At 47.7% G+C, this 14685-nt stretch overlaps 1 protein-coding gene across 6 annotated transcripts in view; it reads right to left on the bottom strand.

The window, feature by feature from the left end:
• DLGAP4 (DLG associated protein 4) overlaps positions 1 to 14685 on the bottom strand; it is a 180885-nt gene that overhangs the window by 165414 nt on the left and 786 nt on the right. For all 6 annotated transcript variants that reach the window (XM_019513057.1, XM_019513051.1, XM_019513056.1 and 3 more), the window contains exon 2: positions 3314 to 3456. The gene's annotated coding sequence lies outside the window, so the exon portion shown is untranslated. The remainder of the gene's footprint in view (positions 1 to 3313; positions 3457 to 14685) is intronic.

Below are 14685 nucleotides of genomic sequence, written 5' to 3'. Positions count from 1 at the left end.
GGTTCATTTGACCCCAGTGCTCTTCCTGCCATGGCAGGGGGTCGGACTAGATGATCTGCTCAGGTCCCTTCCGACCCTAGAAACTATGAAACTATAATTGCCTCTTCATTTTGTATGTACATTCATGGTTCTAACATGCATGACAATCAGGCTTATGGAGCCACTTTCCTCCAAAAATACCCCTTTTTGCAGCCTTTGCCCTGCAGCTCACCATCAGTCACACCCCACCCAATCCTTCTAACAGGTGCACACACACTCGCATAGACTCTTGTCATGCCTTCAGATAGAAGCCATTTGGCACATGCCCTCGGTGCCCAGCTACAAGGCAAGCTGGGCTGGGAAGGTCCAGGTTGCTGTTTCAAGTCCCTAATCATTCTGACTCGGCAGAATTCAGAAAAACTAAAGAACCATGCAAGTGCCAGACAGCCCATAGCTTGCTTGTGCTCTGAAGTTAACATAGTGTCAACCAGTTGGCTAAAGGACTGAAACCAGGAATTGAAAGAAATGGAAGAAATAGTTATAGCTCCAAAGTAGGAAAGAATTCAGTCTTCGGAATCTAGTCTATGGAAAGAGATCAAACCTGCTAATGGTGATACTGCCTGACATGCATGAATAGGCAGGGAAACTGTGGCAAACTTTAGAAGGGACCAAATCCTGAAACTGTTATCCTGATCCTGGCTTATTCCTGACCCCAGGACCCTAAACCTGGCTACTTTGCCTTGGCTTATTTCCGATCACCATTCTGGTTCTTTGACTCCAGTCATGACTTTGGTATCTGGACTCTGGTGTGACTGCCATCTCCAAACCCTGGCCATGACCTTATTCTGAATTTTTGCTCTGGACTCAGGTCCTTGACCCTGAGTCTGACTGCCCACAGCCACAACTAGGCCTGCCCATCTCAACTTCATTCAGCCTGCTCCAGTAGAAGCCACCATGGTAGTCTGGTGTGTGGCACTCAGCTGATTGTTGCCCCCAGTGGGGTTTCTTCTGCTGTTCAGTCCCATGGCTCTCTTGACCCCCAGATTCACACTGCATTTTGGGTCCTGCACCACAACCCATGGATTAGGATGGGTTGACACTGAGCCCTAAATGAAGAGCTATTTTTACTAAGCCACTACTACAATTATATAAGTATAGCAAACAGTAAAACCTTGAGCTAGATCTGGGCGCGCGCACACCCCCCCCCCCCTTCTCATGAAGCATATTTCCTCAGGAAAACATAATGTAGATGTTGATCTGTCTTTACTGGGATTTCTCACAATATTGACAGTACATATGCCTCTTATAATGCAGACAAAGGGGGTCAATATTTCAGCTGGAAATCCCCTGACTTGTATTAGGAGAAACTTTAGTTATTGAATTTTTTGTCCAGTCTGCCAGCCATAAAGCACATCATCATCTGCTGTATTTTGTCCTCTGTAGATGTTGTGCCTCAGAATTAAACAAAACTGCCTTAAATTAAAGATCATAGCATGGAGGAAAAGAGAAATGGGTAAAGTTGGGAAACACCTTATATAAAGGGTCAGCTGAGACGGAACAGAATATAGAGGCCAGGACGTACAGAGAAGATGCAACAGAAGCCACAGAAAGGAAGGCTCTTTCACCAGTAATGGTATGAGAGCGAAAGGATGGCTGTTTCCTTAGGGGAGGGGAATAGAGGACAATGAGGACTGTGCCATGGGTAGGAGGGCAATTTTTAAATGCATGGGAAACCAGTAGACTTGCTGGGAGCAATAACTCTCTATTTCAGGATGATGTGCTGCTGTATCAATTATGCATGCATCTTGCCTACGCTGGAATCTGAGAAGATGGGATTCAAGGAGGACAGGTTTTCCTCATACAAGAAGGGGAGTTCCTTTGATTTAATGGCAACAAAAAGGTGCCTTTCCCTCCTGCACAGCACTCTGCTGGCATCAAACCCTGCGACTGGCATTCCCATGCCCCTGGGTGGTGGGTGTAGGTGAACTTTGCCACTAGTACTGGGAGATGAGGGCCCTCCATTTCTTTCCAAGGCAAGATAGTGCAAATCCCCCTGTCCTGCTGCTCCCTTGCTGACTCCCACCCCAGTAGGGCAGAGGTGACAGCAGTCTCTCTGCTGAGCCAGTATCCCCCTTAGCCAGATTAAGCTGTTTTTATTACATTTCAATTCCCTACTGCAATCCTTACTGCTTCCTAGAGAGATGTGGGGAGGGGGAAAAACTCCTTTGCTGCCATGTTTTTAATTTGGGAGGATGAAAAGCATAAAATTGATTTTCCCAAATCCGTGACCCCTGCAGCTTGCAAATTTATCAAGGGTTGTGAGCTGCGGCAGCTGGAGCTGGACTATTTCTGCCCTGCACGGCCTGAGTTGCCCCAAGCTGCCCTGCCAGGATGCTTAGTTATGCCTTCTCTGATGGAGCATCAGGGAGTCACTGACAACTCCCCAGGGCAGCCTTCAGCCACGTGCTGGGCACACCACCGGCCCAGTCTCTGGGAAAAGCTCATGATTCCAGTGCTCCAAGGAGAAGCTACTCAGTTATCACAAACCATGAGGTCCCATGGGGAAAGGGCAAGGAGGGTGGTAACCAAGAGAGAGGAGGGGATTTCAATCAAAGGCAGACAAGCTTTAGTGTGTTGAAGAAGTCAGAGGTTTCTGACAGGTAGCTGGAGGCAAAGGCACATTTCTGCTCACCAAAGAAGGAGCCAAGGTTCCAGGGGAAAGAGCTGCTGTGCCCCTCCTCCCCCAGCTTATTGTAATAGGGTCTGTCTTCACTTACTCAGCCCTGGCCCTGCTTTCTGATGGCCGGGGAAGATGGCAGGCAATGCCACATGACATCCCACAGGTCTTTGTTCCTTGGGTTTTCTGCATCCCAAGAAGCAGCTGTGTGTGAAACAAGCCTGAGCTTCATAGATCTCACATGTTCCAACAAGTGTGTGAACCTAACTCAGGGGCACGCAATTATTTTGGACAAAGGGCTGCTTACTGAATTTTGGCAAGCCATCAAGGGCCATATGACAGGCAGCCCAGGGCAGATAAATATTAATTTTCTAACTTTTTTAGGGGCCATGTGGGCCAGATAGAATGGCCTGGTGGGCTGCATCCGGCCCCTGGGCAGGATTTTGCCTGCCCCTGACCTAACTTGATAGCGCTGGGGTTAGTTTTTCCCCTGCTGAAGACTGGGAAAGCTCTGAGTGACAGCTAAGGCACAGGAGATGTCTGCCTGCAGATTCAGGTTGGCATCACTGGGCTCATGATCAGCAGGTTCACTTTGAAACCACAAGGTTTAGAAAAATAAATGCAAGCTCCAATCCTGTGGGAGTTGATGGCTCTTACCCTGGATGGCTTCTAGCTTGGCCTGAGCAAAATCATCATGCCCTGCTGAGATCTCCCTCCAATGGGATCTACTATTGCTATTTTTCTTCTTTCTTCCAGTGATGTCTCGGGGGGATTACAGGTCTGAGGGCATGATCCATGTCCTGCTGGAGATGATGGGAGACATTACGCTGGGCTTCAGTGAGCATTGAATAGAGCCTTCCTTCTGACATGAGAAGCTTCCATTGTGAGGGAGGCTTCACTGCATATGATATTTGCCCTCCTAAGGTAACTGATGCCTTATGGTTGCCTCCTAATGTAACTGAAAGAATTAGGTCTCTCTCATTTTGGTTCAGTGCATTTGACAAAAGGAAGACAACAGGTGGAGAAGAGAGTCCTGGAATACAATGATGATAATGGTTAAAGATGTATGGACGATCCTATACATCCATCATATGACCATACTGTCTTGGTAGAGTGGCACAGCCAGGTTGAATCTCTGGAATCATGATGCAGGCATGAGCTCAGAAAGCAGCAGCCTCATATCTATTCATCACTGGCTGAAAGTACAAAGCCAGCTGCTCTTGCTCTGTTGCTGCTGCTGCTGCTGTACAATATAGGTTTGGAAAGATCCATCACCCTACTCTGAGTCAGCTCACAAGGTTCCTTCCTGGGACCAGGGTCCTTCTCATCTGGGAGAAGCCATCTGTGGAAGCTTCAAGACACATTCCCCATAGCCATAAGTCTCTCTCCATGTTTATGGTCCTTTCACCCTTACAGGGCATGACTCTTATCTGGGTTTTAGGCTGAGAGGCTATTTGAGGGTGACCCAGGCAGCACCATGCACTATCACAGCTTGCATGGAATTCGTTCTCATGCCTTGTTTATTGCTCTTGGTCTATATTTTTGGATTTGGTGTGTAAGGCAGATTAGGCAAAGCAAGGCTGAGCACTGAGGATGCCTATACATGTGCAGAGAGGCTGCTCTGACATGTAATTACAGCGCATCAGAGCTGCATCAATTAATCAAGTCTGCTGGAGCATGGTAATTACCATGCTCCAGCAGACTCTAGCATCACATGTATCAGTGTCCCCTTCCTGAAAAATGGCAGTGGGGGTGATTTAACTAAAGCTGTTCAAGTGAGCATTAGTTAAAGTGCCCCTGCCGCTATTTTTCAGCATGGGGACATTGATACACACGATGCTCCAGGTGCTTTAATTAGAGCAGCTCTTGAATTTAAGGAGGCCACCCTTCCAGGAGCTGCTCTAATTAAAGCACCCCTTTCCCCACCACTCCCAGAGCATGCACACAAATGCCCTGCAGACTCAAACAGGCTCTCGGAAGACCTCAAGAACAACTAAGGAAGAGAACGGCACTGAGAAGGGAGAGTGCCAGGCAGGGCTGGGAAAGTCATAGAGAACCTTTTATTCTTGTAAGCAGTGCTCAGCAGTCCCTCATACACAACACTTACTGATGACTAACTGCTGACTAAAGGGCTGTTTCTTCAGTCACTGAGGCATCCATCTGTCCCTCCCAGGAGCTCACAGGAGGAGACTGTGCATTCACAGTTGGAATGAAACTCTGGGCTTGGAGTTTGCTTGGTTCTGGAGCCAGATAAATTCCTGCAGATATCTGCCCATTCCCAAAGTCACGAGAGGTTTGCAGAAGCTTCAGAACAATCTCTGACCACCCAGGGGGCAACAGCATTGCTGCAGGCCACAAAAATAGGTATTTGTGTATCCACACTCCTCCCCCTACACAAGGGGGCAGTTGGAACGGGGTTGGTGACACCTAGGTTTTACCCACAGTCACAGGATAACTGCACGCTTTTGTCAATATAAGCAAATATACAATAGTTAACAATGTAAAAACTGAAGCTTGCACCGTTAGGGTCCGGAGTGAACAAGGGTTGCAATGACTGGAGAAAATCAGGCTTTTTTGGAGTAACAGTTAGGAAGTTCAGGCATAATTATTAGTTAGAGGCTTGGGACATAATCCTGTATCATAAAGTAACTTCAGTGGGAGTTAAGCCACACCACACCTTGTGGGTCAAGGCCCCAGAGGATGCGTGAACAATGTTAATTCTGCAGAATGCTGGTGTGCCCAACCATGTGTCTCTGGAACCTGTCACTGAGCACCAGTGTGTTTGGACACCTGACATCCCCTCTGGGGTTGGACAGGCTGGTGAAAGGAGCAGCAATGAGAGAGCCCAGAGCCAGGAAGGACAACATGGGATCTGTAAGCAAAATCTAGATGCAACAGACAAACCAGGAATTACCAGCAGCAGCACTAAGAATGCAGCGGGGTTTATTTCTGCAGTAGCCCTCTCCAACTCAACCTTCTGCCATGTGGGGAGGAGAATCTGCAGCTAGAACCATCTGGTCTCTGCTGGGTCTTCTGGCGGCAAAGATTTGGCAGTGGCTTCCTCCTCCATATCTCCCTTCCCCCACCCCCAGCTGCCTCTGTGGCTGCAGTGCAATTCCTTCCTGGTCTGGCTCTCACTGTTTAGGACAGAAAATGGAACGTGATACTGAACAAAGAGCCACTGAATTGTAGCCTCTGTGATGGCCCCTGGGCCTCTCACAGCCACCTCTATTCCTACTGGAGAAGCACAGGTCATGTGGCACAGAGATGTCCTTATTTACTGGCATCCCATGTGCCCACCTCTACTGCCTGGATGTTGTAATTCATGTTTATGAAGCAGAGAGCAGAGGTCCCAGAGATGCAGAGACTTAGCCACCATGTAATCACTGCGGAAGCCAGCATGTGCCTCAGTGGCAGCTCTCTAACTTCCCTGCTGTGTCACACATTGGCTAATTAAACAGACATCTGCAAGCAAGCACAAGCTCTTTCAGCGTAGCCATTTCTACCATTCGGGGGCTCTTCCAGCCAACAAGAAGGCAGAGCACTGTGATTTTTCTTATGTGCCTAAATGCTAAAATAATAAACTCCCATGCTGCTGGATTGAGCCAGCAAAAGACGCGTAGAAACCATTTCAAATCTATTTGAGCAGAAGGCAAATCCTAAGCCCTGGACTTAGTACGAAGTGAAGAAAGATGAATAAGGAGCATGGCTACATTCCCCTTTCCCTGCTACCCCAGACTCCTGGAATTGCCTGCTTACCTCTGTCCAATGGCACAGGCTTTCCACCACTTCAGAATCAAGTGGTGCTCATTTTTTTAAATGTCCTGCAATGTAATCAGTCCCACAGAGCAGAGAAGCAGTTGGATTTGCTTGTAATCAGGTTTGCTAGAGGGGGTAGCTTCCTATCTGACCACTGCTGCTTTCAGATGTGTGGAAGTATTAGTGCGTAGAGGCATGTATGTCTGTATGCACATGGGCCTGGATAAGAGATGCACATGCATCCATGCATGTTTGGGGAAGTATATATTATTTTGTTTGTGAAGGTTATACATGTGTCTTTGGCCGAGAGAGAGAGAGAGAGAGAGAGAGAGAGAGAGAGAGAGAGAGAGAGAGAGGGGGAGTGTGAAGGTGTGTGGCTTACTGTATGTGTGAATGGTTGTATATCTATTGGGTCAGATATAGATATACATATGTGTGTGGGAGTTACAGATGTCTACAGTATGTGTGCAGGTATGTGCATGTATAGGGAAGAGATATGGATGTGCATGAGAGCGAGAGTGGCAGCAGAAGTATACCATGATTCTTCTAGCTGGGTGATAGATATTTCTCTGGGTGCTCTGCAGGCTGGGAATTGGATTTACAGGGTGCCGGCAACTAGTTTGCATAGGATTCTACTGGAATAAATATTTAACAGGACTTTATATTTCAGCCTTTGCTTTTCACCTTCATTGTTTCCTTGGAGTTAATGCCAGTACAGGCCTTCATAATGGCTGAACCATCACAAACAGAGGAGTCAGCCAAGCCCAAGACAATCATATACCACATGCAAACATTTACCACAAGTCGCCAGTCCAAGATGCCCTTGTCTGCTCTCTCTCCAGTCCATGTCCTACACTGTGGACACAGTGGCTCCACTGTAACTGAGTGCTGAATGAGCCTTGATTCCTGAAAAATCGGGACTTTATAAAGAGCTCTGTTTCCTTTCCAGCCTGCCTGCCTGAATCACAGCATGAATAACTGTTTTCCCATTTCTGTCCGTCTGTTGTCCCCCCCCATTCCATTCCCCACCACCACCCGCTTTCCCTTCTCTGCCTTCCCACCCCTAGCCAATCAGTGCATTTCTTTCTTTGCACCTGTCACTCTTTTTGTCTAGCTTTATTATGCTCCTGGTGGCTCCTGATGGCAGACCTTTCTTGGCAGCCTCTGATTTCACTCTGCAGAAATACCAGTAAGCATGAACTGGTGTAAGAACTGCTGTGAAGCGCTACTATTGCTGGGCATTCCCAATGGATTAAATCTTGGTATAATGGAGAGGCAATGTGAGGAACCTGACAACAGGTCTCTCATGAAGGCCTTGAATTTTTCACCTCAAGTCTTGATCAGTGCCAACTAAATTACATAACACACAAAGAGAGCTCTGAATTCCCATGTAGCCCATCCAGAGACCTTTTAATCACCATGTACAACCAGGGAAAAGCAACCTAATCTAAATCTACAATCTTATCTTTTTATCTGAAACTTGTGCTTATTCCCTCTAGCCCATGCCCTTACCCCTTTGGCCTCAGCATGCCCTTAATCTCTGAAGTAGCTGTACCTCCTCCATCCAATCTGACTGCTAACACATGGGTGCTTTTATATATAGAAACCAAACAACATGGTATTTAATGGCTGGATGTGGAACAAGTGACTTTTCAATTGGCAAAAGAAAAAGTCCCCTACCTTCCCCTCCCCACCAAAGAAATGAAAAAACTTGTACACCACGGCATACATGACGCAGGTCTGCCTACACGCATGATTTCAAACATTCCCCGAATTAGCAGGGAACACTTTATGCAGCATTCAGCTGAGGCTGCAGGCTGCTTCCAGGGCGTTACATTAATGATGATTCAAAGAGTTCAGAATCTAATCACGGGGATAAAAATAGAAAACTTCTACTTATAACAATTCATTATACAACAGGTCTTCCTCCAGCCTCATCCTGCTGCTCCTCATCTTGCTGTGCAGTTCTCTGCAGTATCTGGGGTACATTCTCTTGATTGCAAAATATATATAGATAATATAAAGGAGCTTGAAGCATCAGTATTCAGGGATTCCTGTTCTAGAGCTGGGTACTGGTGTTGCTACAGGAGAACACAAGCCAAATTCTCCTCTTGAGGCTTAAAGTTAATAGTACGGCACTGATGTGACAGAGTCTGTATGTAATCCACAGTCTTTAGTCACTAAATTGTGCTGCCTCACTGTCTGCTGTTACATAACACTGGTTGACCAAAGTAGGCCTACCATATGATATTCCATTAGCCTTGCCTACTTCTATTTTAGGCATGGTATATCCTGGACCTTGGTCTTCTGTGTACATTTAACAACAGTGTAAGCTCTGTAGGGAAGCTCTCTGTCCAGGTTCTTAGCCTGACTTCTGCACAGCTGGAGTTCAGCCCTGGAAGTGTAAGGGCGCACTTGTGGACTTGCATAGGAGCTGATGGCATGTCCATGTTCAGAACATCAGCCTTAGGAAATGAGACTTGAATTTTGGTGAGATATTTTCTGTATGTGCCTCCTGGCAGGATGCAGTGAATACACTGTCTGAGCTTCAATCATCATCATATTACTTTCTAGCCCTTTGGATTTGGTGTCCTGTGGCGATAATGGAGGCTGCAAGGAACCCTTCATACCATTATGACTTCTATGTAGAGACAGTGAATCCCAGCAGATTAGCTGCCTGTTCTGTCAGCCCCAGGATTGAGCTCAAATCCTCCACTGTTGTAAGGCAAGTAACATTTCTCATCTGACCCTGAACATTTCAAAGAAGGCCGAGGGACATGCTCAAACCTGTCAGGAATTAGGGTGCTAAATCCCTTTGACTCCTTGCATGGTGCCAGCCTTCATTCTCAAAGCAAAACCCTTCCATGTTAGGAAAAGTGAACCACCAGGGCTGCATCCACACAAGGGTGGACATTTACTTCCCTGGGGAAAAAAAGCAGTGGCACACCTTGTGCCGCTGCTACTTGTTCTTGGGGACCGCTTGCACCACATGTCCTCTGGTGCATGGCAGGTTATCCTGGGTGGGGTAGGGGATGGGCTGGCCCCAGCAGCAGCCTTACCTGGGGTCCTGGGGACCTTCTGGAGCTGCAGCAGAGGTGATCCTGTCGCTCAGAGCCTGGCCGGCAGCCCGAGCTTGTCTCCGGCCAGCCAGGCTCCAGTTTTGAGCAGTGAGCGCTGACCCCACATACGCCTCTCTGGTTTGTTTGTTTTTTTGCGCAGGTTTCTTTGGCCACGGGACTTTGACTAACCCCCCACCCCCAGCCCTGCTACCTTGCAGAGAAGAGAACAGCTGAATGTTAAGTCTGCAGCCCCACATACCGCATGGCCACGTTCATATGGAGCTGGCCTATGAGGGATGGGTAGGATGGAAGTACTAACCCCAAGAATGAAGGAGGAGTTGTGCCTCCCCATCCTGCTCCCTTGCTATGAGTTGGGCACATCCATCACATGGAAATCCATGAGATTCCAGATGAGGCAGGACCTACACATGGTTCAAAGGTTTTTTTATTGTTATAGATAGATTTCCTTGTCTTCTGGCTTATTGCAGCAGTATGTCAGATAGCAATGCCAATCACAGTACCTGGTCATGAACACTCTAGCCCTCCACTCCTTAGAAACATTTGGTAGAACATTCTCAGACACCTGGCAGAACTTCTCTCAAGCTTGTTCTTTTGGGAAGAGGTGACAGACAGCTTCTTTTGTTATCTTAGTCTCTGTTTATTAAAGGTATTCTCCTCCTAGCCGTACAACATATACAGCAAGCAAAGTGAGAGGGCAAACTTCCCCTGGGCTACTTCCCCATCACTGCTAATGTAGTATGTCTCTAGGACAGACCAGGTTTCCCTCCACTGTCTAAAACTGTGAAGAAGCAACTTGCCTTGCCACATGAGGATTTAAACATATTACTTAAATAAACTCCTATGTAAAGGCCCAAGCATGTAAACCCCCCAAAAGAGCCTACATGGGACTTCAGTGACACACTGGACTGCAGTAGGCCCTTACGGAAGAGCAGTTCACCTTCTCATTATCAATATTCAATGTCCATTTGCCATTCAAGCTTGGACTTCCCTGCTGAGACTGCCAGTTCATACCAGTTGTGGTGATGGTGATGGACAGGACTGAAACCACCAAGTAGGATGAGAAGAGCAGTCTTTGTTCCTTAGAAGTTCACATGCTCCTGATGCCACTATGTCTATTTGTTTCACCACTGCAAGTTGCTGGGGAAATAAGTGGCTGCAATGTGACAAAGGATTTTTTACTTCAGGTGTTGAGTAAGCTGCAGAAGCAGATGAACTGTTAAGAAAGAGAGAACTTATTTTCATGCAAATGTCCCTGGTAATAAAATACAATCTGAGGGAACAAAAACCCAGAAACTACACAATCTAATTGATTGTCCCTAAATAGAATGCTTCTCAAAGTTCTCCAGAGGTTGTCATCTGTTCTGTAAGGGGGAGAGTGAACACATTAAGTAGGTCAAACAAGAACAAACAAAGGAGATATGAAAAAGAGAAGTTTTAAAATGAAAGATGAGCACTGATTAACTAGCAAGGAAGGAAGAAGAATTAGTCGGTGCTGTTAACAGGCTTGCTGATATTCTGTAGGACACAGCAGCTGCAGGTCAGCCACAAAGCCCTATGTATTAAATTGCTTAGAAGAGGCCATAATGAGAAAAGGCAAAAATGAGACTGTCCTCAGCTGGTTGATCTAATGCCATAATCCTTTCCTGTTGGGATGGATGGGGTGTGCTCTGCAATGCCACAAAGAACACCAGGACAGAACAGATGGGAGATTCAAGGCACTCACCATTTGCCTGTTTTCAGTGTACACAGCTTCCATGAACAAGGAGTGTTTTTGAAGGATGCGTTATGTATCAGCAGTGTGTTTGCTGAACTCGGGCATGATGGTTTTGCATTGTTAGGATGCCCTTGGAAGTGTTAAGACAGCTTGTTTACTGCTTTCTATGTTCTGAATGTCAGATTTAGGCCTGGCTTGGGTCCTCTGGTTAAAAGCACACCGCACTAGTCCCGATTTGCTGACTCCCTGAATTTCCCTCTCATGAAGTAGGAAGGCTCTTCTGTTGACCCTACCTGTTAAGATCCTGAATAAAACTGGCCAAGTCCTGTCCTGGTGACTCACTGTGGCAGGGAAGGTTCCTTAGTGATATCTTTTCAACAATACTAGTAAAGCCAAAGCTGAGGCCAGTGTTCAATTGGCTCAGGATCTGTGCAATCCTTTGCAGAAATGGGTATTCATCCCAGTTACCTACCTCACATGCTCAGGAGAGTGAGCAGAAGCCACTGTGAACAATTTGCAGAAGTGGTGGTTGGTTTTTGCATGCCTTCCCTGCATCAGGCAGACATGCAAAGAGAGTCATATAGAGACACACACTATTTTTGCTTGCCACTGGGTGCATCTACAAGAGACACTTAAAGCGCAGTAACCTAATAACATTGTGCAGTAGTGTGTCGGGCAAAAACCATGCTAATACGCTACTGCACAGTAGTATTAAGCTACTGTGCAATAAGTGTCACTAAAAAACGGTGCACCAGCTCTACTACAGTTACTGCGCATATAGTAAGTACTTCATTAAGGAAGTACTAAACTAAATGCACAGTAACTACTGTGCATTAAATGAATGTGTAGACACGCCCACTGAGTTCTGTAGGGCTACTTCTCACTTACCTTAGGGAAAGTCAGCAGAGGGTCAGGCGCAGTTTCTCTGATGCTTTTCCAGGGCCCTAAGCAGTGGCAAGAAATTCCTGCATTTTATGGGCATTGCCTCTGCAAGAGAATGCTAAAGTGCCAGCCCTGAGGTTAGCTGTTAGAACTCATGGCTTGCATCTGGGCAGTAGGGTTATATGAAGCTTCAGTCCCCAATTTGATTTGGCAGAGATTTGGCCTGATTCAGAGATTCAGCCACCAAATCAAATCAGGAGACCCTTTAATTTCTCCGAATCGAATCAGAACCCCCCAAATCAATTCGGAAAGATTTGGGGATTTGGACATAGACACAGCTTTAAATGCTTTTTCTACATACCTCAAGGAAGCTCATGAATGCTGAGAAGCTGGGGTGGATAGAGCATCCCACAGGAGCGCGGGAGGCTCCCTAGTGCGCTCGGGAGCAGACCCAGAAGTGGACCAGAAGCACTTTCTGTCCACTTCCAGGTCAGCCAGGGAGCACGCGGGGGGCAGGAGGAGTGCCCCACAAACCCCTGGCTTGGCAACAAGTGTCTCCTGGGCTTGGGGGGGCACCCAGAGTCCCCCTGCAGCTGATCGCTGGGCCTGGGGGTGCCAGGGGGAGGGGGTCCCCTGTGTGCTCCCCAGAGGACCCAGAAGTGGATCAGAAGTACTTCCAGTCTACTTCACGGTTAGCTGCTGAGCACATGGGGGACCCCCCCGCACTCCTGTGGACGATCCATGTACCCCAGCATTGCAGCATTCATAAGCCATGCCTGCTACCTCGAGGTATGCACAAAAAACATTTAAAGCTGTGTCTATGGCTAAATCACTGTTACTCTAAATCAGCATTGAATCTTCAGACTCGGATTTGGCTGAATCAAATTGGGGACAGTGATCTGAATCAAATCACTGTCCCCGATTCGGATCAAATCTGAATCCGAATTGAATATGGCCCATTTCGCACACTCCTACTGGGCAGCACTCTCTATCTTTGTACAGGTGTAGCTTGGTTCTAGACTGCCAATGTGAATTCTTCAAACCCTGTCAAAAGTCACACAGCAGTGACACACTGTCATGTACCTTTCAGGCCTGTGTTCTATCTGCAAGAGAAAGCTAACTCAGCTAATTTCCTAGAGCACAGTTTTCTAATCACAGATGGGCGAATGTCCCTTTCCCTCAGTAGATCTTGCCTTCTCAAAGCTGCTCCTTTTCAGCCAGAAGCTCAGGTTGCTGACAGGGAATTGAGGCTGTGGTCTTACACTAGCTAATATCTGAGGCAAAGAGGAATTTTAGGGATGTAAAGAGGAACATTAGGGACACAGAGGAGGTTCCACTCTTTGTGGGGAGGTTTGTTCAAGGCTGAGATATACATCTTTCTCATGGGAGTCCAATTAAAGAGGAAGCAGGTATGAACAAATTATAGTAGGGGTGTCCAACCTTTTTGAATGTGAGGCCGAATCATGAACTTTTTATCATCCAGTGGGCTGGTGAGCCATACTCAAAGACCTCACAGGAAGTGGTATCACATCACGAAGTGATGTCACGTAACCTTAGACACCAATGAAGTTGCAGGAAGTGACAATGAAATGGGTCTAACCAGTTCAAAACTCTCCCTCTATAGCATCCACCTCTGCCACTGTTCAGGACAGGATACTGAGCTAGATGGACCATGGGGCTGACCAAGCATGGCACTTTTTATGCTCTTATGTTCAGAAGCTCTTATGTTCATTGGCTAAGCTTCCAAACTATGGTTGAGATTTGCAAAAAGGGGTAGATAGGCGTGTTACAAAGTTCATAAAAGATTTGGAGCCCTCTAAATCCCATTCATTTTAATGGAAGTTAGCTTTTTGACTCAGCTTTAAAAATCTCAACCCAAGGTGCCAACCAAGTAAGTCAAAATATATTTTGCATTTCTATGCAGTGCATCTATGTAGGGCTCTCCAAGCATTTTACAAACATTAAATGAACCTCAGGATGAGCCGAGCCGGAGCAGCAGGGGCTCAGCTGCACTTTCCCCCTACCTGCGCTGGTCAGTCCTGAGTGGCACATGGCTCCGCCGCTGCCTCTGCTGGTTGGTGCTGACCCAGGCGGGTCTGTCCCATCCGGAGCAGCATGCAGCTGAAGCCGGATTCCCACGTGCTGTTGGGGACGGGAGGAGCCTGGCCAGGTTGGCACCAGCCAGGAGAAGCGGCGGCAGAGCCATGTGCCGCTCTGGACTGACTGGTGCAGGCAGGGGGAAAATGCAGCTCAGCCCCTGCTGCTCCGGCCGGGCTCGTCCTGTCCCAAGCAGCACACGGCTTCACTGCCGCTTCTGCTGGCCAGTGCAGACCCGACTGGGCTCCTCCCGTCCCCAGCAGCTCATGGGAAGCCGGCTTCAGCCGCATGCTGCTCCAGATGGGATGGACCCAGCCGGGTCAGCAGCAGCCAGGAAAAGTGGCATGCAGCTGAAGCTGGCTTCCCACGCGCTGCTGGGGACGAGAGGAGCCCAGCCAGGTCTGCACCGGCCAGCAGAAGCGGCGGCAGAGCTGTGTGCTGCTTGGGACAGGACGAGCCCGGCTGGAGCAGCAGAGGCTGAGCTGCATTTCCCCCCC

This window comes from Gavialis gangeticus, unplaced genomic scaffold (assembly GCF_001723915.1).
Source record: "Gavialis gangeticus isolate Ggan-Ray unplaced genomic scaffold, GavGan_comp1, whole genome shotgun sequence".
In the NCBI taxonomy this organism is placed as follows: domain Eukaryota; kingdom Metazoa; phylum Chordata; order Crocodylia; family Gavialidae; genus Gavialis; species Gavialis gangeticus.
This window is presented reverse-complemented; position numbering and strand designations above follow the sequence as displayed.